Source organism: Aquarana catesbeiana, linkage group LG13 (genome assembly GCF_042186555.1).
Source record: "Aquarana catesbeiana isolate 2022-GZ linkage group LG13, ASM4218655v1, whole genome shotgun sequence".
Taxonomy (NCBI): domain Eukaryota; kingdom Metazoa; phylum Chordata; class Amphibia; order Anura; family Ranidae; genus Aquarana; species Aquarana catesbeiana.
In genome coordinates this window covers 164,990,055-165,012,220 of record NC_133336.1, presented here as the reverse complement: position 1 = coordinate 165,012,220, position 22,166 = coordinate 164,990,055, and the positions used below count along the sequence as shown (strand labels likewise).

The window sequence follows — 22,166 nt, the reverse complement described above, 5'->3', positions numbered from 1 at the left end:
AAAAAAACACGCTTGCTCAGAATCAAGTATGAGATGGAAGCACTTGGTCTGGTAAAACTAGCGTTCGTAATGGAGATAGCACATTGTTCACGCTGTAAAATTTTGGATCATTTAATGCAGCGCATTCTTTTGTTCTTTATAATGCTAGAAGAATGAAGTTGTTTTGCTGCTGATATTCACACAGAGTTCTCACAAACTTATTTCTTTATTATTTCTTGTGATCTCCTTAATAATATTTTTATTTTTTAAAGCCAGATCTCCATAATAATGTTTACAATTATTTTTTATAGTGATTATTTTCAAATTATTTTCTAGTTAATCTCCATATTTTTTTTTGTGTGTGTGTCAAGTTACCAAAACAACATTATTATCTTGTATTTTTTAACCTCAAGGAGGTTGGTGTCCCTTGTTAGTTTGACATTGTATTTTTGAAATGCACCTGCCTACACACAAACAAACTGTCCTTTTTTAATAAAAACACATAGGCAAGTATTTGCTGAAAACAGAATTACCATTTATTCTGGGTCATAACAAAAGAGAGGGAAGGCAACCCTGGAGAAACTGCAGAAATTTGCGTAGCCCTTGGACCCCAGGGCAGACATCAACTATTTGAAAAAGAAAATTGTTAGCCTGAGGACTCCATACAATAGGGAGCACAATCTGGTCTGGGACTCAGAGAGATCAGGAACAGCAGCATATCACATATATGTCCCCAGACAGTGGTACTACAACAGTCTGTGTCTTCTGTCAGACCAGAGTGAACCCAGGCCATCACACTCTTGTCTTACTTGCACGCTTCCCTGCACACTGTGGCTTTGTTCGTCGAGTTGTGGCAGGAGGTGGAGGAGGTGGAGGTGGAGGAGGTGGAGGTGGAGGAGGAGGAGGAAGAGGATGGACGAACTCAGAAAGGTGTGTATTTTCTGTCGGTTGGCCACTCAACCCCTTATTTAGGGTCTGGAAAATGATGTTCTCACAGATGAGGCATTGGCCCTCCTCCATTTCCTGCATTTTCACTGCTACTATGCAGGCATAGCCCTTTTGAACGCTGGGGGGTCTCTCAGGGTTGAATGAGCATCCCGAATGAGGGCAAGTGCTGCCTCCTCCACATTCCTCCCCTTCCTGGGCCTTTTGGGTGGAAGGCAGAGGGGAGGTAGCTGGGATTGGGTCAGTCCACTGGGCCCGGCCACCTCCTGGCTGCCACTTCCCCCTGCCACCTCCTGGTTGCCACTTCCCCCTGCCACCTCCTGGCTGCCATATTCCAGATCCTCATCCTGGCTGAGGCTTTCCTGTGTATAAAAAATGGACATAGTTTTAGTTTTTGCTTCATCAATCACACACAATTTTCAGCTCATGACTGTTGCAAATTAAATGTTAATAAATAGACCCCAGCATTTTTCATTCTTGTCCCAATCATTTTTGGCCACTACTGTCTATTGATATGTAAAACACTTTTTGTTCAATCATTATTTTCTTATCAATAATAACATCTAGTTAACATCATTAATTTTAGGACAAGAAATATGTAGAAAAATACTTTACCTGCCTCAAGCTGGGATCCTCCACTTCTTCCTGGATGGAAGGCCCAGGTTGGTCCTCGGAAGCCTCAGCTAGGGGGAAGGAAGTGTGGAAAGTGATAACCTCACTTCAGTCTTGTCTTCCAGAAAATGCATTTTGTTGTAGTACTACAGACTGGGTACATACACATCCTCTGCTGCTGCTCCTGACCTCTGGGATGCCAGGACCTTATTACGCTCCTTCATTTGCTCCTCTATAAACTGGCTCATAAACTCAGGCTTTTTGAACGAATTCATTATTTCTGCAACACCAAAAACAAGAGAAAAATACTAATGTCAGGCTAAACTCTCCTAATCTTATCACAATATAGGCCTCAATCTAGAAGCAGTATAGGCCACTGATGCCCCAAGTTAAAATGTTACCTTCCTTCTCATGATCGGAACTTCCTCCACTCACAGATCGTACATCGGACGCACGTGTGTCACAATTTATATACACTGCGCATGCGTGAAACTCCGCCCGCTTCGCCCGCCCCTGACATTCTTTCTAGAATATTCCCCGCCCCTTCTCTTTCGGCGCAGTGGGAGAGAGCACATGGCAGAGACAGAGCAGGTCCATGATACTAGCAGCAATGATGAAAGCCTGGAGCCAGAAATGTCCTGATTAGGGACATTTGTTCGGTTCGCACCAGAACTTGCGAACAGGCAAAAAATTTGTTCGAACACGCGAACACCGTTAAAATCTATGGGACACTAACATCAATAATCAAAAGTGCTAATTTTAAAGGCTTATATGCAAGTTATTGTCATAAAAAGTGTTTGGGGACCTGGGTCCTGCCCCAGGGGACATGGATCAATGCAAAATAAAGTTTTAAAAACGGCCGTTTTTTCGGGAGAAGTGATTTTAATAATGCTTAAAGTGAAACAACAAAAGTGTAATATTCCTTTAAATTTTGTACCTGGGGGTGTCTATAGTATGCCTGTAAAGGGGTGCATGTTTCCCGTGTTTAGAACAGTCTGACAGCAAAATGACATTTCAAAGGAAAAAAAGTCATTTAAAACTACTCGCAGCTATTAATGAATTGCCGGTCCAACAATACACATAAAAGTTCATTGATAAAAACAGCATGGGAATTCCCCACAGGGGAACCCCGAACCAAAATTAAAAAAAAAAATGACGTGGGGGTCCCCCTAAATTCCATACCAGACCCTTCAGGTCTGGTATGAATATTAAGGGGAACCCTGGCAAAAATTTTTTTTTAAAAATGACGTGGGGTCCCCCTCAAAATCTATACCAGACCCTTCAGGTCTGGTATGGGTCTGGTATGGATTTTAAGGGGAACCCCGTGCCAAAATCTAACAAAAAATGGTGTGGAATCCCCCCAAAAATCCATACCAGACCCTTATCCGAGCACGTAACCTGGCAGGCCGCAGGAAAAGAGGGGGGACGAGAGAGCGCCCTCCCTCCTGAACCATACCAGGCCACATGCCCTCAACATTGGGAGGGTGCTTTGGGGTAGCCCCCAAAACACCTTGTCCCCATGTAGATGGTGTAATGGAAATTTGTAAGTTCTGTATATAATTGTATTGTATTTTGTATGTATTGCACACTGCCCTCACTGTGCACACAGCACTAATAATGTTTTCAGTAAATGTTTACATTCTTTCGAGTCCTGATTAGAATAAGCCTGCCTATGTAACGCCCCTTGTTACGATAAACGTACAATTGTAATATTAATGTGATACCTACGTAATCATGTGCATAAAAACCTTCAATTGCGTCATAATAAAGCAGAACAGTAATTTGGAAAGATGCTGAGTGTATCTTTTGTGTCTGTTCCCTACTGCAGTAGTTATTATTAATTTGGAACCACTAATCAATATGAGGATAGGAGTTGCCTATCATAAATTTAACCGAGTCAATGGGGACAAGGGCCTCATCCCCATAACCCTTGCCCGGTGGTTGTGGGGGTCTGCGGGCAGGGGGCTTATCAGAATCTGGAAGCCCCCTTTAACAAGGGGACCCCCAGATCCCGGCCCTCCCCCCTGTGTGAAATGGGTAGGGGGTACAGAGGTACCCCTACCATTTCACAAAAAACTGTCAAAAATGTTAAAAATGACAAGAGACAGTTTTTGACAATTCCTTTATTTAAATGTTTCTTCTTTCTTCTATCTTCTATCTTCTATCTTCCTTCGGTTTCTTCCTCCATCTTCTTCTTCTTCTGGTTCTTCTGGTTCTTCCTCCGGTGTTCTCGTCCGGCATCTTCCTCCACGGCATCTTCTTCCCTTCTTCTCCTCGGGCCGCTCCGCATCCATGATGGCATGGTGGGAGGCTCCTGCTGTGTGACGCTTCTCCTCTTCTGACGATTCTTAAATAACAGGGGGGCGGGGCCACCCGGTGACCCCACCCCCTCTGACTCATGGGGACTTGACGGGGACTTCCCTGTGGCATTCCCCGTGAGATCAGAAGGGGAGGGGTTACGTAATGGGTGACCCCGCCCCCCTCTGACCTCACGGGGAATGCCACAGGGAAGTCCCCATCAAGTCCCCGAGCGTCAGAGGGGGTGGGGTCACCGGGTGGCCCCGCCCCCCTGTTATTTAAGAACTGTCAGAAGAGGAGAAGCGTCACACAGCAGGAGCCTCCCACCATGCCATCATGGATGCGGAGCAGCCCGAGGAGAAGAAGGGAAGAAGACGCCGCAGAGGAAGATGCCGGATGAGAACACTGGAGGAAGAACCAGAAGAACCAGAAGAAGAAGAAGAAGATGGAGGAAGAAACCAAAGGAAGATAGAAGATAGAAGAAAGAAGATAGAAGATAGAAGAAAGAAGAAGCATTTAGATAAAGGAATTGTCAAAAACTGTCACTTGTCATTTTTAACATTTTGGACACTTTTTTTGTGAAATGGTAGGGGTACTTTTGTACCCCCTTACCGTTTCACACAGGGGGGAGGGCCAGGATCTGGGGGTCCCCTTGTTAAAGGGGGCTTCCAGATTCCGATAAGCCCCCCACCCGCAGACCCCCACAACCACCAGGCAAGGGTTGTGGGGATGAGGCCCTTGTCCCCATCAGCATGGGGACAAGGTGTTGTGGGGGCTACCCCAAAACACCCTCCCAATGTTGAAGGCATGTGGCCTGGTATGGTTCAGGAAAGGGGGGCGCTCTCTCGTCCCCCCTCTTTTCCTGCAGCCTGCCAGGTTGTGTGCTCGGATAAGGGTCTGGTATGGATTTTTGGGGGGACCCCATGCCATTTTAAAAAAAAAAATTGGCACGGGGTTCCCCTTAAAATTCACACCAGACCTGAAGGGCCTGATATGGAATTTAGGGGGACCCCCACGTCATTTTTTTAAATTTTGGTTTGGGGTTCCCCTGTAGGGAATTCCCATGCCGTTTTTATCAATTAACTTTTATGTGTATTGTCGGACCGGCAATTCATTAATAGCCGCAAGTAGTTTTAGAAGACTTTTTTTCCTTTGAAATGTCATTTTGCTGTCAGACTGTTCTAAACACGGGAAACATGTACCCCTTTACAGGCATACTATAGACACCCCCCAGGTATGAAATTTAAAGGAATATTACACTTTTATTGTTTCACTTTAAGCATTATTAAAATCACTGCTCCTGAAAAAATGGCCATTTTTAAAACTTTTTTTGCATTGATCCATGTCCCCTGGGGCAGGACCCAGGTCCCCAAACACTCTTTATGACAATAACTTGCATATAAGCCTTTAAAATTAGCACTTTTGATTTCTCCCAAAGACTTTTAAAGGGTGTTCCGTGGCTTTCGAATTTGCTGCGAACACCCCAAATTGTTTGCTGTTCGGCAAACTGGCGAACAGCCGATGTTCAAGTCGAACATGAGTTCGACTCAAACTCGAAGCTCATCCCTATTCCTGATCCTGGAGGAGATTTAAGGCCTCAAATATGGCCTTTGTAGAGATGGTGGAGATTGTGGACATCTTGATGAGGGCCAACTATGATGGGAAGTATGGACTGTACAGCAACCCAAATGTGAGAAAGGCCAAGATCGTGGCTAAAGTTGTGAAGAGTCTGGAATTTTGGGGTACAGTGATCCAAGGAGCAATTGAGGAAACACTGGTCAGACCTGAATTTGGGGGAGCAGGATCAGTACAGAAGGATCAAGAAACTACTTCTAAAAAGTAATTATTTGTCATGTCTTCCTATTATTATGATTACTTGCATGCTGCTCCATGTGCTTTTCTTTACTGTTGTACAGTTTAAATGGCAACTTTCAGGCTTGTGGGCACAGTAATCAGTAGTAGTAAACATTGTTTGTTCACCCACTAATAAAATGATGTTTTTTGCAGCTACAGGGTTAACTACATTTGGTCATGCCTATTTGTATTAAGTTAAGTTTAGTACATTGTTGTCTAGACGTGTTTGTAAATAGAATGAAATGCAAACTTCATTCAGTGTAAGGAGTGTAATCTGGACTCAGGAGCACTAGTGTGGGACACCAGAACAAACTTTTTAGGGTGTCCCACACAGGTGCTACAGGGGATACTAGGGGTGTCTACATGTGTGAATATTGTTCAAAAAAGGTAAGTATTCCAGCTTTGGTAAGGGAAAAAATCATGTATTCAGTTTGGAACTCTGCCAAAACAGACAATTGTACGACACTTCCAAGCAATGTTTCATATTCCTATTTCTGCCCTCAAATATCTGTGTACTAAGTATACTTTTTGTTTAATTCTCATAGGGGAGAAAAGACTTGGGACGTCTGAGGTCACCAGACCCCCCACCTCTGAAAGAAGGGGAACTCAGCACACCACAAGCAGAGGATATGGAGGAAGGAGAGGTGGATGACATGGTTGAAATTGTGACCATAACAGGTGAGTATCTGAGACCACAGCTTCAGGTAATAGATGTATGCCTGCATAGTTATAATACATGGTGTGTTTTTTGATTTTAGTTGATGTGCATGATGTGGAAGAACAATCTCCTCATTTCACCAATGCAAGTGCACAAATCCTAATCCAGGACATAATGGTGTGTAGTTGGGATTTAGACATCATAAAGCAAAAAACCAATGATGTTGAACAAAAACTGAAGAACATGATTGATGTATTAGGGAGAATCTAAATAACAACAAAATGACACCATTTTAGAATCTTTTTGACAAATTTCCTAAAGTTTTAATACACTTTAAAAGCCAAAGGGAAAGGGGAAAAGGCTCAGGCCAAGGCAAGCATGAGAAGAGAGTGAGAGTAAATTGCCTGTGTGTGCTCCTTTTTACTCAAGCTCTCTGACTTGTAGCCACCCCCACTTACCTCCTCCCCATAGATATTGCCAAGAGGTATTCCTAATATCTATCCATTCTCCAGGAAGCATACTGTATTGTCCACTAGGGGGAAGCACTTGTCCATGAATCGCCACTGTCTGACCCGGGTCAAATCTTAGCTTAACCCATCAGTCATTTGGCATTAGTGGCTCTCTTTCAAGCTTTGTTTGCTAATCAGGAATTCTCATAGACAGACCAGAGTCAGTAATGTCATGTAGAGTTATGCCCCATACACACGGTCGGACATTGATCGGACATTCCGACAACAAAATCCTAGGATTTTTTCTGACGGATGTTGGCTCAAACTTGTCTTGCATACACACAGTCAAACAAAGTTGTCGGAAAATACGATCATTCTGAACGCGGTGATGTAAAACACGTATGTCGGGACTATAAACGGGGCAGTAGCCAATAGCTTTCATCTCTTTATTTATTCCGAGCATGCGTGGCACTTTGTGCGTCGGATTTGTGTACACACGATCGGAATTTCCGACAACGGATTTTGTTGTTGGAAAATTTTATAGCCTGCTCTCAAACTTTGTGTGTCGGAAAATCCGATGAAAAAAGTCTGATGGAGCCCGCACACAGTCGGAATTTCCGACAACACGCTCTGATCGCACATTTTCTGTCAGAAAATCCGACCGTGTGTACGGGGCATTAGGCTTAATTGGTTACACTCCAACCTAGGCCACCTGGCTGTATCAACCAGGAAGTAAACCTCCAGAAATATGATACTAATTCATGTTGAACTCCAACGCACATGGTGTGTCAACATGTGCTATCTACCCTCATGGGATATCAATGTGCGCGTTTTGTGGGTGCAACCCCTTCCTCGCAACTAAAATAGCTGAGAGGAAGGGGTTGCCCCCCCAAAACACGTCCTTTGATCCCCCATGATGGGAGCTAGCACATGTTGACATTAGGCATGGGATCAGGAGGGAAATCCCTATTTTGAATCCCAATTTTTGTGCATCTTCAAAATTTGGCTTTTACAGGGGTGACATCACCTCATCTGTTGAAGGCAAGATAAACACAGTTTTGACATACTCATGTCTGATATTGCCTTCACTTTTTGTACATTGAACTTTGTAAGTTCCAGAGTTGTGTATGTTATGGTTTGAAACATGCCTGTTAAAGCAAAATATGAAACTAAAAATGTCAAACTTAATTAAACAAAGATGTATTTTTGGTGTAAAAATGTTTTACAATGCACATGTGAATGTGCACAGAGTAAAAGTTTTGCTACTCAACAATGTGTGACTTCTTCTTTCAATGCTCAATATCAGTTTTTGTATTAAGTTGGTGTTTACAGTGACACTGGGGGTTATTTAATAAAGGAACATCCACTTGGCACTACAAGTGCACTTGGAGAACCTAGGAGACAGCTAAAAGAAACATAAGTAGTAAAACAAATTCAAGAAGATTTCAGATCAAAATAATTTTTAATTTTAGAAAAGAATCAAAAATTTGCTGGCATAGCAATGGCCCCCCTACCCGTAAAATAGTCCAGATACTTTTGTTGCACATCACGGGCGCTTTGGGGGGGCAAGCCAGGATGGCCAGCTTCCAGGGCCATCATTGGATTTATGTCCTGAATTGCGGCTTCAGGCCCAACAGTGGCCAGATAATTTGGAGCATTTCTCCTTAAATAATTATGTAGAATACAGCATGCTAGCACTATGTGATTCAGTTTATACTCCGCCATGTTGATTGGCGTAAGGAATAGGTGGAACCGACTGGCCATTATACCAAACGCATTCTCCACGACTCTTTTGGCTCTGGCCAGTCAGTAATTAAAAACCCTCTTCTCCAGAGTGAGGGTCCTCTGGGGGAATGGCCTCATCAGATGTTCACCCAGACCAAATGCTTCATCTGCGACAAACACAAATGGGAGTCCTTCCACATTTCTCTTCAGCAGGTGGCAATCCCCAAGCCACCACTCTGGAGACATTGGTAGAACTTGGTCTGGGCAAAGACTCCACCATCTGACTTCTGGCCATTCTTCCCCACGTCCACATATAAAAACGAATATGTCACTGACACCACCGCCATCAACACGATACTATGAAACCCCTTTATAGTTAAAATAGTATGACCCCGAGTGGGGTGGTGGGACGATGTGGACATGTTTCCCATCGATTGCCCCTCTGCAGTTGGGAAAGTCCCACCGCTTGGCAAACTGGGAGGCCACAGTCTGCCATTCCTGTGGTATTGAAGGAAACTGTGGAGTCAAACCAGAAAAAATAAAATTACTACTTTTGCACATAACATTGCAAGCAGATTAGACACAAACATTATTGGCCAACATCAGTATAACATTTATTTTAAGGAGTATTTAAAGGCAAAAAGATAAGGTACACTTATCAGATTCCTCACCCCCTCTGATGGCCCATTGTAAAAATTTTAGGGGGGTTCTAGATGAGTTTGGGACCCCCAAAAAAGATTATGGCACTCTGCCTGAATTTAAGGACAACAATAACATTTTTACACATTTTAGGGAGTGTTTAGGGTAAAGTACTACTATGGAGCTGACAAAATACATTGTTAAGTGACTAAGCTCGGTGTGTATGGGCCCAGGATAAAATGCTAGGAGGTTAGTGAAGGCAAATATGCATGAAGGACAAAAAAGGAGCATTATAATCTTCCAGCATGCATGAGGACAAAGGGGACATAAACAGCATATTACAATCATGGTAATTAGGGAATGAGAAAGAAATACAATACATTAGCAAACATTAAATACATAGAATGTGATGTTAAAGGAGAAAACTTACCTTAATATAGTACTTCTGCAGGACCTGTATAATGGCAGAAAAGGTTTCTGGAATAATGATCCCCAGAGCCTGGGGGGAGATGCCTGTTGAGAACTTGAGGTCCTGCAGACTTCTCCCCGTCACCAAGTCCCGCAAGGTGGCGACTAGCCTCTGTTCAGGAGTGATGGCTTGCCGCATGCAGGTGTCCTGTTTGGTAATATAAGGGGACAGCAAAGCCAACAGACTTTGGTGAAAAACAGGGTCTATCATCCGGGGGAAAATTCCTGAAATTATCAGGATTATTCTCCTGGATCTCCTGCAACAAAGGCATATGACAGAATCGGTCACACAGGAGCAACCAATTCTTTGTCCATGAACTCCTCCTCACCCTGTTCATGGACTGGGCTTGGCTCAAAGCAAGAACCCCAACACCAAGCCCCCACACAGCATGAACTCTACGACGAGTATGTAACCACAACATGGCTTCAAAATGGTCGGCTGGTCAGAACGAACTAACAGAAAGCACTGAAAAACAGAAAAGCCGGAGAAGAGTGAGCTGAAAATCAGAAATGAGTGGACAAATACGCACTGAAACCCAGATATGAACTGACTACTCGCACTGAAGATCAGATACAAACCCACAAGAACAAACATAAGAGCAGTAACGATCGGAAAAGCACGAGTCTGAAAAGTGTGAATCATCTCTTACCAAACTTCTACTAACTTGAGCTAAAAATTAGATTAGTAGAAGGAGCCCAAAAGGTGGTGCGCTTTGTATGGATCTTCCCTTTTCTAGTGCTGTCATACGTGTTGTACGTCACCGCGTTCTTGATGGTCGAAAGTTCAGAGAACTTTTGTGTGACCTTGTGTAAAGCCAAGCTTGAGTGGAATTCCGTTGGAAAAACCATCCAAGGTTTTTCCGATGAAAATTCTGATCGTGTGTACACGGCATAAGTTGTATGACTGAGTCAGCTTGAATCAAACAGTGTGATTTATTTCCACACAAAAGTTACAAAAATAAGTACAAAAGTGGCAGATTCAAATACAAAATAAATCTAGCTTCAAATAAGATTGAAGATATAAGCTAGAGTTGTTTGTTTCAAAAAATAAGTTCAAGATGGCTACTGTTTCCTTTGTTCTGAGAGCATCTGTAAAAAAATTCTGTATGCCGAGCTTCTGTAGGTATAATAGAAGTGAATAGCAGTGAAGAGAAGAAGTAGAAGCTTCCTTCCAGCATCCAGCTCCTGTCTTAAATAAGACTTCTTTCTTTGTTAAAAATTTGCGCCCAATTAGCCACTCCCATGTTACTCCCATTATCACCTCCCCTCCACTCCCCCCTAAGGGTGGGGGCTAGAAGTAGAAATGTAATGTGACCAGCATGACTAATTAACAACAGACACAGGAAGTGGGGGTTGATAATCTGCCTGCCCCAGAATGAAGTATATACACATAATTTCTCAAAGTATCAATAACATAGGAATACCTTTAAGAAAATATAACCAGAAATATCAATCAAAATATCTTGACAGCTTCTTGAAATTGAGAACTTGGTTCAAATGCCAACATCTGTTATTCACTAGCTCAAAAATCTTCCATGCACACATAATTACAGGGGATTTCATAATCTCAGCTATATACTATAGGACCAAATTTAAATTTAGATATTAAGAATATAACAAGCAGAAACAAAATGGTGCCACTAACAACTGAAAATCAGTCCAAAACAAAATGGTGGCACTGAAATTCAGCAGAAACAAAGTGGTGGCACTAACAACTGAAATTCAGTTGCCAATCCTGCCAACACCAGCACAAACCGGGATTTCTTCATTAGAAAACTGAAATGTGAACCCTTAAATGTATACAGACTAAGCTCTTTAGGCTATATTCATTAGGGCCTATAGAGGACTAAAATATAGTTTATTTCCCTAACCAATATATCCAACATAAAATGCCAAAGTTACAACATAAAACACAAAATTACTCCACCCAAAATGAAAATACTCCACACAACACTGACACCAATTACACACTCAAAGCATACAGTTACTTATACCAAACACTCAAAGCATGCAATTACTCATACCAAAGACTTTAGGTTGTATTGACTAGGACCTACGGAGGACTTCAGTATAGGTTACCTTCCTAATCAATAGACCTACTTACAATGACAAAACTATAACAATTACACAATTATACAATTAAAATCCTGCCATTATACAGAAAAAAAGAAAAAATAAACAAAATGTTCTTTTGCTAAGCAGAACGTACCTGTTACAGCGGACAGAGAATTGAGATCTTGAACCCAGAACAGCAAGAATTTTCAAAAAACATGATGTATAGTTGTCTTAACATAGGCTGGCCTTTTGTTGATCTGGTTCTGGATTCCTTTTCCTCATCCAGGTCTGCTGGATTAGGAAGTTCTGTTGGCTCTGAAATTGTTTGGGCTGGGCTCAGCCCTTTCTTATCCATTATATTTTTGTATCGTTATGACAACAGTTTGATATAGATAGATCGAAGATTCGACATGACGGTGACAATAGCAATCTGTGTCTATCGAACCTGCGGTCGAATGTGCCAAACCTAACTCTATTAGTTCAAGATTATTCGATATAGAGAGCAAAGATTCAACACTATAGAGGCATGAAGATTTGATGAAGCAGCTAAAAACATACGATTGCCGCGAGTGGACATTTACGGTCAAATGCTCTGCCCATAGGCTATAGAAGAATTCTAATGTTGTCTGACTAGTAATAATAATTAATAATTATGACTAGTCAAACAACATTAGAATTCTACTATAGCTTGTGGGTGGAGCATTTGACCATAAATGTACAATCACAGCGTCATACAGTTTAGCTGCTTCGTCAAATCTTTTTAGAACATCTGACAGACACCATAAGCCTTCAATTGACAGATTCAACCCTATTTTGGATTTGCGTACAAATGCATTGAAACAAAAAAAAATAAAGACAAATTTCAGGAGTAACTACATAAATTTATTAGATATAACAAAAAGCACAGCGCTGGATATAAATGCAAAAATACAACAAAAATTGATATTACTATTAAAGCACCAACAACTTTCATATGTGATAAAAGAAAAAAATAGAAATGAACAATAACATGAATGCTTCACTATAGTGATATATATGCATGAACAATAACATGAATGCTATAGTGATATATATGCATGAACAATAACATGAATGCTTCACTATAGTGATATATATGCGTGACTACTCCCAGTTTTTTATCCACACATTTAGAAAAAGTCCAAAGATGCAAAAATTATGTCAAAACAAATGTCCAAAAAAGCAATTAAATGTGACTTTGAATAATAAATCCGTGACTGTCACCGTGTTGAAATCCCGTCACCTGGTATAGATTGAAGGCTTACCAGATAGCCTCTGATCAGAGGCGTAGAGCTAACAGCTTGGGGTTTGCCCTCCACAGCGGCTGGAACTTTAGCTGGGATGATGGATGTAGATCCACAAACGATCGCCACAGGCTTCCAGACAGCGGTACAATCAGGGAAGAGAGCTCTCACCGATATGGAAGCGTTTAAAAGAAAAGAGAAAACTCCAATGGTGTAGAACGTTTTATCTCTTGTTTATTTTAATTTGTGTTATTCATGTTATTGTTCATTTCTATTTTTTTCTTTTATCACATATGAAAGTTGTTGGTGCTTTAATAGTAATATCAATTTTTGTTGTATTTTTGCATTTATATCCAGCGCTGTGCTTTTTGTTATATCTATTTAGTAGTGCCCTTATCAAGGTATAGTGCATAGCTGCAGGATTTTCCTTCACGGGTGATATTCACTAAGTTACTGTTTGTACACCTAGCGCAAATTTTTTCTTTAGAAATACATAAATTTATTTTTTGGCTGAAACCGAAATTCTGAAACAAAATATTTCGGTGTGCACATGTCTAATGAGCATATGGCAGCAAAACTGACACTGGGAGAGATCTGACAATCTACATTAATAAACATTTCCACAACAGAGAAAATGGGGGAGGGGTCAGGTCAACACTTCTTCCCCAAACAGGGAACTTAGCTGGAAGCAAGGGGAGTGGGGGAGGGGTAGGAAAAAGGGAATGTCCCCTCTACATATAGGAATCAGTTCACAGCAGAGGGAGCGGGAGAGGGGTGTGCCAAGATTTCTACATACAGAGGATTCAGATAACAACAAAACCTGGGGAATGCCCAGGAAAAAATCCAAGCCTACTTACCACCAGCTCGCAGACAACCAATTGACCTGTCTAACAGTATGCGTTAAAAACAGGAGTTTAGTCTGCACGCATTTGCAAAAGCATGCGTAAGCCACAGAGCCACGTCACAGCACCCTGATATCTGTGGTCCTAACACTAAACTATGAGTGTCCCCACAGTGGAGGCACATACATTCTGATGGATAAGTGAGGGCAGGTGAAGGGAGCCCACCCCTTCTAAAAGGTACAGGAGCACACCAAACACCCAGCAGATAGCACAATGGCTGCAAAGGTGTTGGTGCGTTGCTGGACCAATACACACACACAAACATGATCACAAAAAACTTTCCACCCTCATTTATAGCTGGCTATAGCAGCAAGCAGCAATGGAAGACTACAAACAGATAACAACAAAAACTCGGGAATGCCCAGGGAAAAATCCAAGCCTACTTAACACCAGCTTGCAGACAACCAATTGACCTGTCTAACAGTATGTGTTCAAAACAGGGGTTTAGTCCACAGAGGTTTCAACTCAAAGCAGATTGGGGCAGTGCAAGGGGAGGGGGTGTGTCATCACTTTTCTACACAGAGGACTCAATACAAAAGGGGTGGAGATGGGGAGGGGGAGTATCAATATTTCATTACACACAGGACCCAGCTAGATGAAAAGGGGGGTGTAAGGAGAGATGTCAGCATTTCTTTACACAGTGGATTCAGATTAAACCATTGAGGGTGTAGCAAGTCAAGGGGGAGTGTCAGCAGTTTTTACATTCAGGGGTCGTGTCAAAACTTTTCTGCTAAACAATGGAGTCAGCTTGAAGCAATGGGAGTGGGGGAGGGGTGTGCCAACATTTCTTCCTACAGAAGACTAATCACAGCAGAGGGGGTGGTGCAGGGGGAGGGGGCATGTCAGCTGTTTTCAACATTAAGGACTCAACTTACAGCAGAGGAAATGGGGGATGGGACATGTCAAGTCTTCTCTCTGAACAGTGGAGTCAACTTGAAGTAATGGGAATGGGGGAGGGGGTATCAGAGAAAGTATTTCCACTACATATAGGAATCAGCTGACAGGAGAGGGAGTGAGGGAGGGGTGTGAAGAAGTATTTGATTCATTTGATTCATGGCAGGGGTTGCACAGGCAGGGATTGCATTGGCAAATCTCATTTTTGATAAAGTATTCATATTGGAATAAGTATTACACTTTGACTCAGCACTATCTAAAAAGACTCTTCTCTATCCCTTCACAGGTAATCTATGCTGCCTTCAAATTCCACCTTTAAATGCAACTGCTTCATTGTTTTAAACATGTTTAAATGGTAATCTATGCTGCCTTCAAATTCCTTACCTATGTCCATATCGCTGTTATGTTTGTTTTTGTTTTTATATTGTCCATTCCTAAATTATGAGCTGGTTTTATCTTTATAGCCATGATCCCCTGCTCTCTTGCTGTATCTTGTAGTCTGTTTTTAGTGTGAGAAGTTTGTTTTGTCAGCCATGTGTTCCTCCTATGCAATCCTGGCTGATTAATTGCCAATAATACCCCCACCCATCTCAGTATAAATTTAGGCCTTCTCTAGGGGATGCCCAGGCAGGGGTTGCCCAGGCAGGGTTTGCATTGGCAACTATCATCTTGGATAAAGTATTCATATTGGATTAAGTATTACACTTCGGCTCAACACTTCAGCGAAAGCACAAAGTGAAAATCCACAAAAAAAACACACTACTGCAACACACTAAACAGACTACAGGTGACCTGATTCCCCATAGAACATCTCTCATCCAGATTGCTTCTCAATCTCACCACTCTGAATTATGCACTCACCAGTTTTCCTTCTCACAGTTTCAACCTCTCTCCTTAAACTTTCTCTATTTCACCCCTGTTCTCCACCCCACAGGTTACATATATCACCCTCACACCTGTCTTCACCGTATTACTGACTTCATAAGCTCCTGCTAATTTTGAACACACATACAAATAAAACCGCCAGGACACTGAGAAGTGTCCCCCCACATAAGTCACACTCCCATATCACCTCTCTCACTCTTCTGCTTCTCCTAATGTCTGGAGATATTTTCCCAAATCCTGAAATGCCATCATTTACCCAGCACCCCCTATCCTCTGCCAGAAGCCACAATCTACACAATCTAATTTCCATTCCTCTTCTGCCTAGAACTAGCCTTCCCTTTTCCTTGGCACTTTGGAATTCCCGCTATGTTTGCAACAAACTTACCACCGTCCATGACCTATTTATCACAAAGTCCTTAAACCAACTTGAAATTATGAAGACATGACTTGAAGAATCTGTCTTTCCATCTCCTGCTGCCCTCTCCCATGGTGGCCTCCTGTGGACTCACTCTCCTAGGCTTAGTGGACGGAAAGGAGGTAGTGTTGGAATCCCATCCAGGTACTAACCAGGCCCGACCCTGCTTAGCCTCCGAGATCAGACGAGATCGGGCGCTTTCAGGGTGATGTGGCCGTAGGCGATCTCTAACGGCACGCTCAACCCTCTTGACCTTGGCGGCGCCAAGATGGGAAACGAGGAAAAAAAACAGGGCAAGTCCAGAACGCCCCCAAAAAAAAGAAGCCTACGGCACCTGGTATTCCCAGGCGGTCTCCCATCCAGGTACTAACCAGGCCCGACCCTGCTTAGCCTCCGAGATCAGACGAGATCGGGCGCTTTCAGGGTGATGTGGCCGTAGGCGATCTCTAACGGCACGCTCAACCCTCTTGACCTTGGCGGCGCCAAGATGGGAAACGAGGAAAAAAAACAGGGCAAGTCCAGAACGCCCCCAAAAAAAAGAAGCCTACGGCACCTGGTATTCCCAGGCGGTCTCCCATCCAGGTACTAACCAGGCCCGACCCTGCTTAGCCTCCGAGATCAGACGAGATCGGGCGCTTTCAGGGTGATGTGGCCGTAGGCGATCTCTAACGGCACGCTCAACCCTCTTGACCTTGGCGGCGCCAAGATGGGAAACGAGGAAAAAAAACAGGGCAAGTCCAGAACGCCCCCAAAAAAAAGAAGCCTACGGCACCTGGTATTCCCAGGCGGTCTCCCATCCAGGTACTAACCAGGCCCGACCCTGCTTAGCCTCCGAGATCAGACGAGATCGGGCGCTTTCAGGGTGATGTGGCCGTAGGCGATCTCTAACGGCACGCTCAACCCTCTTGACCTTGGCGGCGCCAAGATGGGAAACGAGGAGAAAAAACAGGGCAAGTCAAGAACGCCCCCAAAAAAAAGAAGCCTACGGCACCTGGTATTCCCAGGCGGTCTCCCATCCAGGTACTAACCAGGCCCGACCCTGCTTAGCCTCCGAGATCAGACGAGATCGGGCGCTTTCAGGGTGATGTGGCCGTAGGCGATCTCTAATGGCACGCTCAACCCTCTTGACCTTGGCGGTGCCAAGTTGGGAAACGAGGAAAAAAACAGGGCAAGTCCAGAACTCCAAGAAAAAAAGAAGCCTACGGCACCTGGTATTCCCAGGCGGTCTCCCATCCAGGTACTAACCAGGCCCGACCCTGCTTAGCCTCCGAGATCAGACGAGATCGGGCGCTTTCAGGGTGATGTGGCCGTAGGCGATCTCTAACGGCACGCTCAACCCTCTTGACCTTGGCGGCGCCAAGATGGGAAACGAGGAAAAAAAACAGGGCAAGTCCAGAACTCCAAGAAAAAAAGAAGCCTACGGCACCTGGTATTCCCAGGCGGTCTCCCATCCAGGTACTAACCAGGCCCGACCCTGCTTAGCCTCCGAGATCAGACGAGATCGGGCGCTTTCAGGGTGATGTGGCCGTAGGCGATCTCTAACGGCACGCTCAACCCTCTTGACCTTGGCGGCGCCAAGATGGGAAACGAGGAGAAAAAACAGGGCAAGTCAAGAACGCCCCCAAAAAAAAGAAGCCTACGGCACCTGGTATTCCCAGGCGGTCTCCCATCCAGGTACTAACCAGGCCCGACCCTGCTTAGCCTCCGAGATCAGACGAGATCGGGCGCTTTCAGGGTGATGTGGCCGTAGGCGATCTCTAATGGCACGCTCAACCCTCTTGACCTTGGCGGTGCCAAGTTGGGAAACGAGGAAAAAAACAGGGCAAGTCCAGAACTCCAAGAAAAAAAGAAGCCTACGGCACCTGGTATTCCCAGGCGGTCTCCCATCCAGGTACTAACCAGGCCCGACCCTGCTTAGCCTCCGAGATCAGACGAGATCGGGCGCTTTCAGGGTGATGTGGCCGTAGGCGATCTCTAACGGCACGCTCAACCCTCTTGACCTTGGCGGCGCCAAGATGGGAAACGAGGAAAAAAAACAGGGCAAGTCCAGAACGCCCCCAAAAAAAAGAAGCCTACGGCACCTGGTATTCCCAGGCGGTCTCCCATCCAGGTACTAACCAGGCCCGACCCTGCTTAGCCTCCGAGATCAGACGAGATCGGGCGCTTTCAGGGTGATGTGGCCGTAGGCGATCTCTAACGGCACGCTCAACCCTCTTGACCTTGGCGGCGCCAAGATGGGAAACGAGGAAAAAAAACAGGGCAAGTCCAGAACGCCCCCAAAAAAAAGAAGCCTACGGCACCTGGTATTCCCAGGCGGTCTCCCATCCAGGTACTAACCAGGCCCGACCCTGCTTAGCCTCCGAGATCAGACGAGATCGGGCGCTTTCAGGGTGATGTGGCCGTAGGCGATCTCTAACGGCACGCTCAACCCTCTTGACCTTGGCGGCGCCAAGATGGGAAACGAGGAGAAAAAACAGGGCAAGTCAAGAACGCCCCCAAAAAAAAGAAGCCTACGGCACCTGGTATTCCCAGGCGGTCTCCCATCCAGGTACTAACCAGGCCCGACCCTGCTTAGCCTCCGAGATCAGACGAGATCGGGCGCTTTCAGGGTGATGTGGCCGTAGGCGATCTCTAATGGCACGCTCAACCCTCTTGACCTTGGCGGTGCCAAGTTGGGAAACGAGGAAAAAAACAGGGCAAGTCCAGAACTCCAAGAAAAAAAGAAGCCTACGGCACCTGGTATTCCCAGGCGGTCTCCCATCCAGGTACTAACCAGGCCCGACCCTGCTTAGCCTCCGAGATCAGACGAGATCGGGCGCTTTCAGGGTGATGTGGCCGTAGGCGATCTCTAACGGCACGCTCAACCCTCTTGACCTTGGCGGCGCCAAGATGGGAAACGAGGAAAAAAAACAGGGCAAGTCCAGAACTCCAAGAAAAAAAGAAGCCTACGGCACCTGGTATTCCCAGGCGGTCTCCCATCCAGGTACTAACCAGGCCCGACCCTGCTTAGCCTCCGAGATCAGACGAGATCGGGCGCTTTCAGGGTGATGTGGCCGTAGGCGATCTCTAACGGCACGCTCAACCCTCTTGACCTTGGCGGCGCCAAGATGGGAAACGAGGAGAAAAAACAGGGCAAGTCAAGAACGCCCCCAAAAAAAAGAAGCCTACGGCACCTGGTATTCCCAGGCGGTCTCCCATCCAGGTACTAACCAGGCCCGACCCTGCTTAGCCTCCGAGATCAGACGAGATCGGGCGCTTTCAGGGTGATGTGGCCGTAGGCGATCTCTAATGGCACGCTCAACCCTCTTGACCTTGGCGGTGCCAAGTTGGGAAACGAGGAAAAAAACAGGGCAAGTCCAGAACTCCAAGAAAAAAAGAAGCCTACGGCACCTGGTATTCCCAGGCGGTCTCCCATCCAGGTACTAACCAGGCCCGACCCTGCTTAGCCTCCGAGATCAGACGAGATCGGGCGCTTTCAGGGTGATGTGGCCGTAGGCGATCTCTAACGGCACGCTCAACCCTCTTGACCTTGGCGGCGCCAAGATGGGAAACGAGGAAAAAAAACAGGGCAAGTCCAGAACGCCCCCAAAAAAAAGAAGCCTACGGCACCTGGTATTCCCAGGCGGTCTCCCATCCAGGTACTAACCAGGCCCGACCCTGCTTAGCCTCCGAGATCAGACGAGATCGGGCGCTTTCAGGGTGATGTGGCCGTAGGCGATCTCTAACGGCACGCTCAACCCTCTTGACCTTGGCGGCGCCAAGATGGGAAACGAGGAAAAAAAACAGGGCAAGTCCAGAACGCCCCCAAAAAAAAGAAGCCTACGGCACCTGGTATTCCCAGGCGGTCTCCCATCCAGGTACTAACCAGGCCCGACCCTGCTTAGCCTCCGAGATCAGACGAGATCGGGCGCTTTCAGGGTGATGTGGCCGTAGGCGATCTCTAACGGCACGCTCAACCCTCTTGACCTTGGCGGCGCCAAGATGGGAAACGAGGAAAAAAAACAGGGCAAGTCCAGAACGCCCCCAAAAAAAAGAAGCCTACGGCACCTGGTATTCCCAGGCGGTCTCCCATCCAGGTACTAACCAGGCCCGACCCTGCTTAGCCTCCGAGATCAGACGAGATCGGGCGCTTTCAGGGTGATGTGGCCGTAGGCGATCTCTAACGGCACGCTCAACCCTCTTGACCTTGGCGGCGCCAAGATGGGAAACGAGGAGAAAAAACAGGGCAAGTCAAGAACGCCCCCAAAAAAAAGAAGCCTACGGCACCTGGTATTCCCAGGCGGTCTCCCATCCAGGTACTAACCAGGCCCGACCCTGCTTAGCCTCCGAGATCAGACGAGATCGGGCGCTTTCAGGGTGATGTGGCCGTAGGCGATCTCTAATGGCACGCTCAACCCTCTTGACCTTGGCGGTGCCAAGTTGGGAAACGAGGAAAAAAACAGGGCAAGTCCAGAACTCCAAGAAAAAAAGAAGCCTACGGCACCTGGTATTCCCAGGCGGTCTCCCATCCAGGTACTAACCAGGCCCGACCCTGCTTAGCCTCCGAGATCAGACGAGATCGGGCGCTTTCAGGGTGATGTGGCCGTAGGCGATCTCTAACGGCACGCTCAACCCTCTTGACCTTGGCGGCGCCAAGATGGGAAACGAGGAAAAAAAACAGGGCAAGTCCAGAACTCCAAGAAAAAAAGAAGCCTACGGCACCTGGTATTCCCAGGCGGTCTCCCATCCAGGTACTAACCAGGCCCGACCCTGCTTAGCCTCCGAGATCAGACGAGATCGGGCGCTTTCAGGGTGATGTGGCCGTAGGCGATCTCTAACGGCACGCTCAACCCTCTTGACCTTGGCGGCGCCAAGATGGGAAACGAGGAGAAAAAACAGGGCAAGTCAAGAACGCCCCCAAAAAAAAGAAGCCTACGGCACCTGGTATTCCCAGGCGGTCTCCCATCCAGGTACTAACCAGGCCCGACCCTGCTTAGCCTCCGAGATCAGACGAGATCGGGCGCTTTCAGGGTGATGTGGCCGTAGGCGATCTCTAATGGCACGCTCAACCCTCTTGACCTTGGCGGTGCCAAGTTGGGAAACGAGGAAAAAAACAGGGCAAGTCCAGAACTCCAAGAAAAAAAGAAGCCTACGGCACCTGGTATTCCCAGGCGGTCTCCCATCCAGGTACTAACCAGGCCCGACCCTGCTTAGCCTCCGAGATCAGACGAGATCGGGCGCTTTCAGGGTGATGTGGCCGTAGGCGATCTCTAACGGCACGCTCAACCCTCTTGACCTTGGCGGCGCCAAGATGGGAAACGAGGAAAAAAAACAGGGCAAGTCCAGAACTCCAAGAAAAAAAGAAGCCTACGGCACCTGGTATTCCCAGGCGGTCTCCCATCCAGGTACTAACCAGGCCCGACCCTGCTTAGCCTCCGAGATCAGACGAGATCGGGCGCTTTCAGGGTGATGTGGCCGTAGGCGATCTCTAACGGCACGCTCAACCCTCTTGACCTTGGCGGCGCCAAGATGGGAAACGAGGAGAAAAAACAGGGCAAGTCAAGAACGCCCCCAAAAAAAAGAAGCCTACGGCACCTGGTATTCCCAGGCGGTCTCCCATCCAGGTACTAACCAGGCCCGACCCTGCTTAGCCTCCGAGATCAGACGAGATCGGGCGCTTTCAGGGTGATGTGGCCGTAGGCGATCTCTAATGGCACGCTCAACCCTCTTGACCTTGGCGGTGCCAAGTTGGGAAACGAGGAAAAAAACAGGGCAAGTCCAGAACTCCAAGAAAAAAAGAAGCCTACGGCACCTGGTATTCCCAGGCGGTCTCCCATCCAGGTACTAACCAGGCCCGACCCTGCTTAGCCTCCGAGATCAGACGAGATCGGGCGCTTTCAGGGTGATGTGGCCGTAGGCGATCTCTAACGGCACGCTCAACCCTCTTGACCTTGGCGGCGCCAAGATGGGAAACGAGGAAAAAAAACAGGGCAAGTCCAGAACGCCCCCAAAAAAAAGAAGCCTACGGCACCTGGTATTCCCAGGCGGTCTCCCATCCAGGTACTAACCAGGCCCGACCCTGCTTAGCCTCCGAGATCAGACGAGATCGGGCGCTTTCAGGGTGATGTGGCCGTAGGCGATCTCTAA

General features: G+C 46.2%; 27 non-coding genes across 27 annotated transcripts; all 27 read right to left on the bottom strand.

Moving 5' to 3' along the window:
* Positions 1 to 16,362: 16,362 nt before the first annotated feature.
* Positions 16,363 to 16,481, bottom strand: LOC141119863 (5S ribosomal RNA). Its single transcript, XR_012239197.1, has one exon. It is a non-coding gene; the product is annotated as a 5S ribosomal RNA (ribosomal RNA).
* A 100-nt stretch (positions 16,482 to 16,581) lies between these two features.
* Positions 16,582 to 16,700, bottom strand: LOC141119862 (5S ribosomal RNA). Its single transcript, XR_012239196.1, has one exon. It is a non-coding gene; the product is annotated as a 5S ribosomal RNA (ribosomal RNA).
* Positions 16,701 to 16,800: 100 nt separating this feature from the next.
* LOC141119861 (5S ribosomal RNA) lies at positions 16,801 to 16,919 on the bottom strand. The gene has a single exon (XR_012239195.1). It is a non-coding gene; the product is annotated as a 5S ribosomal RNA (ribosomal RNA).
* Positions 16,920 to 17,019: 100 nt separating this feature from the next.
* LOC141119860 (5S ribosomal RNA) lies at positions 17,020 to 17,138 on the bottom strand. Its single transcript, XR_012239194.1, has one exon. It is a non-coding gene; the product is annotated as a 5S ribosomal RNA (ribosomal RNA).
* A 98-nt stretch (positions 17,139 to 17,236) lies between these two features.
* On the bottom strand, positions 17,237 to 17,355 carry LOC141119859 (5S ribosomal RNA). The gene has a single exon (XR_012239193.1). It is a non-coding gene; the product is annotated as a 5S ribosomal RNA (ribosomal RNA).
* Positions 17,356 to 17,454: 99 nt separating this feature from the next.
* Positions 17,455 to 17,573, bottom strand: LOC141119858 (5S ribosomal RNA). Its single transcript, XR_012239192.1, has one exon. It is a non-coding gene; the product is annotated as a 5S ribosomal RNA (ribosomal RNA).
* A 100-nt stretch (positions 17,574 to 17,673) lies between these two features.
* LOC141119857 (5S ribosomal RNA) lies at positions 17,674 to 17,792 on the bottom strand. Its single transcript, XR_012239191.1, has one exon. It is a non-coding gene; the product is annotated as a 5S ribosomal RNA (ribosomal RNA).
* Positions 17,793 to 17,890: 98 nt separating this feature from the next.
* Positions 17,891 to 18,009, bottom strand: LOC141119856 (5S ribosomal RNA). Its single transcript, XR_012239190.1, has one exon. It is a non-coding gene; the product is annotated as a 5S ribosomal RNA (ribosomal RNA).
* Positions 18,010 to 18,109: 100 nt separating this feature from the next.
* On the bottom strand, positions 18,110 to 18,228 carry LOC141119855 (5S ribosomal RNA). Its single transcript, XR_012239189.1, has one exon. It is a non-coding gene; the product is annotated as a 5S ribosomal RNA (ribosomal RNA).
* A 100-nt stretch (positions 18,229 to 18,328) lies between these two features.
* On the bottom strand, positions 18,329 to 18,447 carry LOC141119853 (5S ribosomal RNA). Its single transcript, XR_012239187.1, has one exon. It is a non-coding gene; the product is annotated as a 5S ribosomal RNA (ribosomal RNA).
* Positions 18,448 to 18,547: 100 nt separating this feature from the next.
* On the bottom strand, positions 18,548 to 18,666 carry LOC141119852 (5S ribosomal RNA). Its single transcript, XR_012239186.1, has one exon. It is a non-coding gene; the product is annotated as a 5S ribosomal RNA (ribosomal RNA).
* Positions 18,667 to 18,764: 98 nt separating this feature from the next.
* LOC141119851 (5S ribosomal RNA) lies at positions 18,765 to 18,883 on the bottom strand. The gene has a single exon (XR_012239185.1). It is a non-coding gene; the product is annotated as a 5S ribosomal RNA (ribosomal RNA).
* A 99-nt stretch (positions 18,884 to 18,982) lies between these two features.
* Positions 18,983 to 19,101, bottom strand: LOC141119850 (5S ribosomal RNA). Its single transcript, XR_012239184.1, has one exon. It is a non-coding gene; the product is annotated as a 5S ribosomal RNA (ribosomal RNA).
* A 100-nt stretch (positions 19,102 to 19,201) lies between these two features.
* LOC141119849 (5S ribosomal RNA) lies at positions 19,202 to 19,320 on the bottom strand. Its single transcript, XR_012239183.1, has one exon. It is a non-coding gene; the product is annotated as a 5S ribosomal RNA (ribosomal RNA).
* Positions 19,321 to 19,418: 98 nt separating this feature from the next.
* On the bottom strand, positions 19,419 to 19,537 carry LOC141119847 (5S ribosomal RNA). The gene has a single exon (XR_012239181.1). It is a non-coding gene; the product is annotated as a 5S ribosomal RNA (ribosomal RNA).
* A 100-nt stretch (positions 19,538 to 19,637) lies between these two features.
* Positions 19,638 to 19,756, bottom strand: LOC141119846 (5S ribosomal RNA). The gene has a single exon (XR_012239180.1). It is a non-coding gene; the product is annotated as a 5S ribosomal RNA (ribosomal RNA).
* A 100-nt stretch (positions 19,757 to 19,856) lies between these two features.
* LOC141119845 (5S ribosomal RNA) lies at positions 19,857 to 19,975 on the bottom strand. Its single transcript, XR_012239179.1, has one exon. It is a non-coding gene; the product is annotated as a 5S ribosomal RNA (ribosomal RNA).
* Positions 19,976 to 20,075: 100 nt separating this feature from the next.
* LOC141119844 (5S ribosomal RNA) lies at positions 20,076 to 20,194 on the bottom strand. The gene has a single exon (XR_012239178.1). It is a non-coding gene; the product is annotated as a 5S ribosomal RNA (ribosomal RNA).
* Positions 20,195 to 20,294: 100 nt separating this feature from the next.
* On the bottom strand, positions 20,295 to 20,413 carry LOC141119843 (5S ribosomal RNA). Its single transcript, XR_012239177.1, has one exon. It is a non-coding gene; the product is annotated as a 5S ribosomal RNA (ribosomal RNA).
* Positions 20,414 to 20,511: 98 nt separating this feature from the next.
* LOC141119841 (5S ribosomal RNA) lies at positions 20,512 to 20,630 on the bottom strand. Its single transcript, XR_012239175.1, has one exon. It is a non-coding gene; the product is annotated as a 5S ribosomal RNA (ribosomal RNA).
* A 99-nt stretch (positions 20,631 to 20,729) lies between these two features.
* On the bottom strand, positions 20,730 to 20,848 carry LOC141119840 (5S ribosomal RNA). Its single transcript, XR_012239174.1, has one exon. It is a non-coding gene; the product is annotated as a 5S ribosomal RNA (ribosomal RNA).
* Positions 20,849 to 20,948: 100 nt separating this feature from the next.
* LOC141119839 (5S ribosomal RNA) lies at positions 20,949 to 21,067 on the bottom strand. Its single transcript, XR_012239173.1, has one exon. It is a non-coding gene; the product is annotated as a 5S ribosomal RNA (ribosomal RNA).
* A 98-nt stretch (positions 21,068 to 21,165) lies between these two features.
* On the bottom strand, positions 21,166 to 21,284 carry LOC141119838 (5S ribosomal RNA). Its single transcript, XR_012239172.1, has one exon. It is a non-coding gene; the product is annotated as a 5S ribosomal RNA (ribosomal RNA).
* Positions 21,285 to 21,383: 99 nt separating this feature from the next.
* On the bottom strand, positions 21,384 to 21,502 carry LOC141119837 (5S ribosomal RNA). Its single transcript, XR_012239171.1, has one exon. It is a non-coding gene; the product is annotated as a 5S ribosomal RNA (ribosomal RNA).
* A 100-nt stretch (positions 21,503 to 21,602) lies between these two features.
* LOC141119836 (5S ribosomal RNA) lies at positions 21,603 to 21,721 on the bottom strand. Its single transcript, XR_012239170.1, has one exon. It is a non-coding gene; the product is annotated as a 5S ribosomal RNA (ribosomal RNA).
* Positions 21,722 to 21,819: 98 nt separating this feature from the next.
* LOC141119835 (5S ribosomal RNA) lies at positions 21,820 to 21,938 on the bottom strand. The gene has a single exon (XR_012239169.1). It is a non-coding gene; the product is annotated as a 5S ribosomal RNA (ribosomal RNA).
* Positions 21,939 to 22,038: 100 nt separating this feature from the next.
* On the bottom strand, positions 22,039 to 22,157 carry LOC141119834 (5S ribosomal RNA). Its single transcript, XR_012239168.1, has one exon. It is a non-coding gene; the product is annotated as a 5S ribosomal RNA (ribosomal RNA).
* Between the last annotated feature and the right edge of the window lie 9 nt (positions 22,158 to 22,166).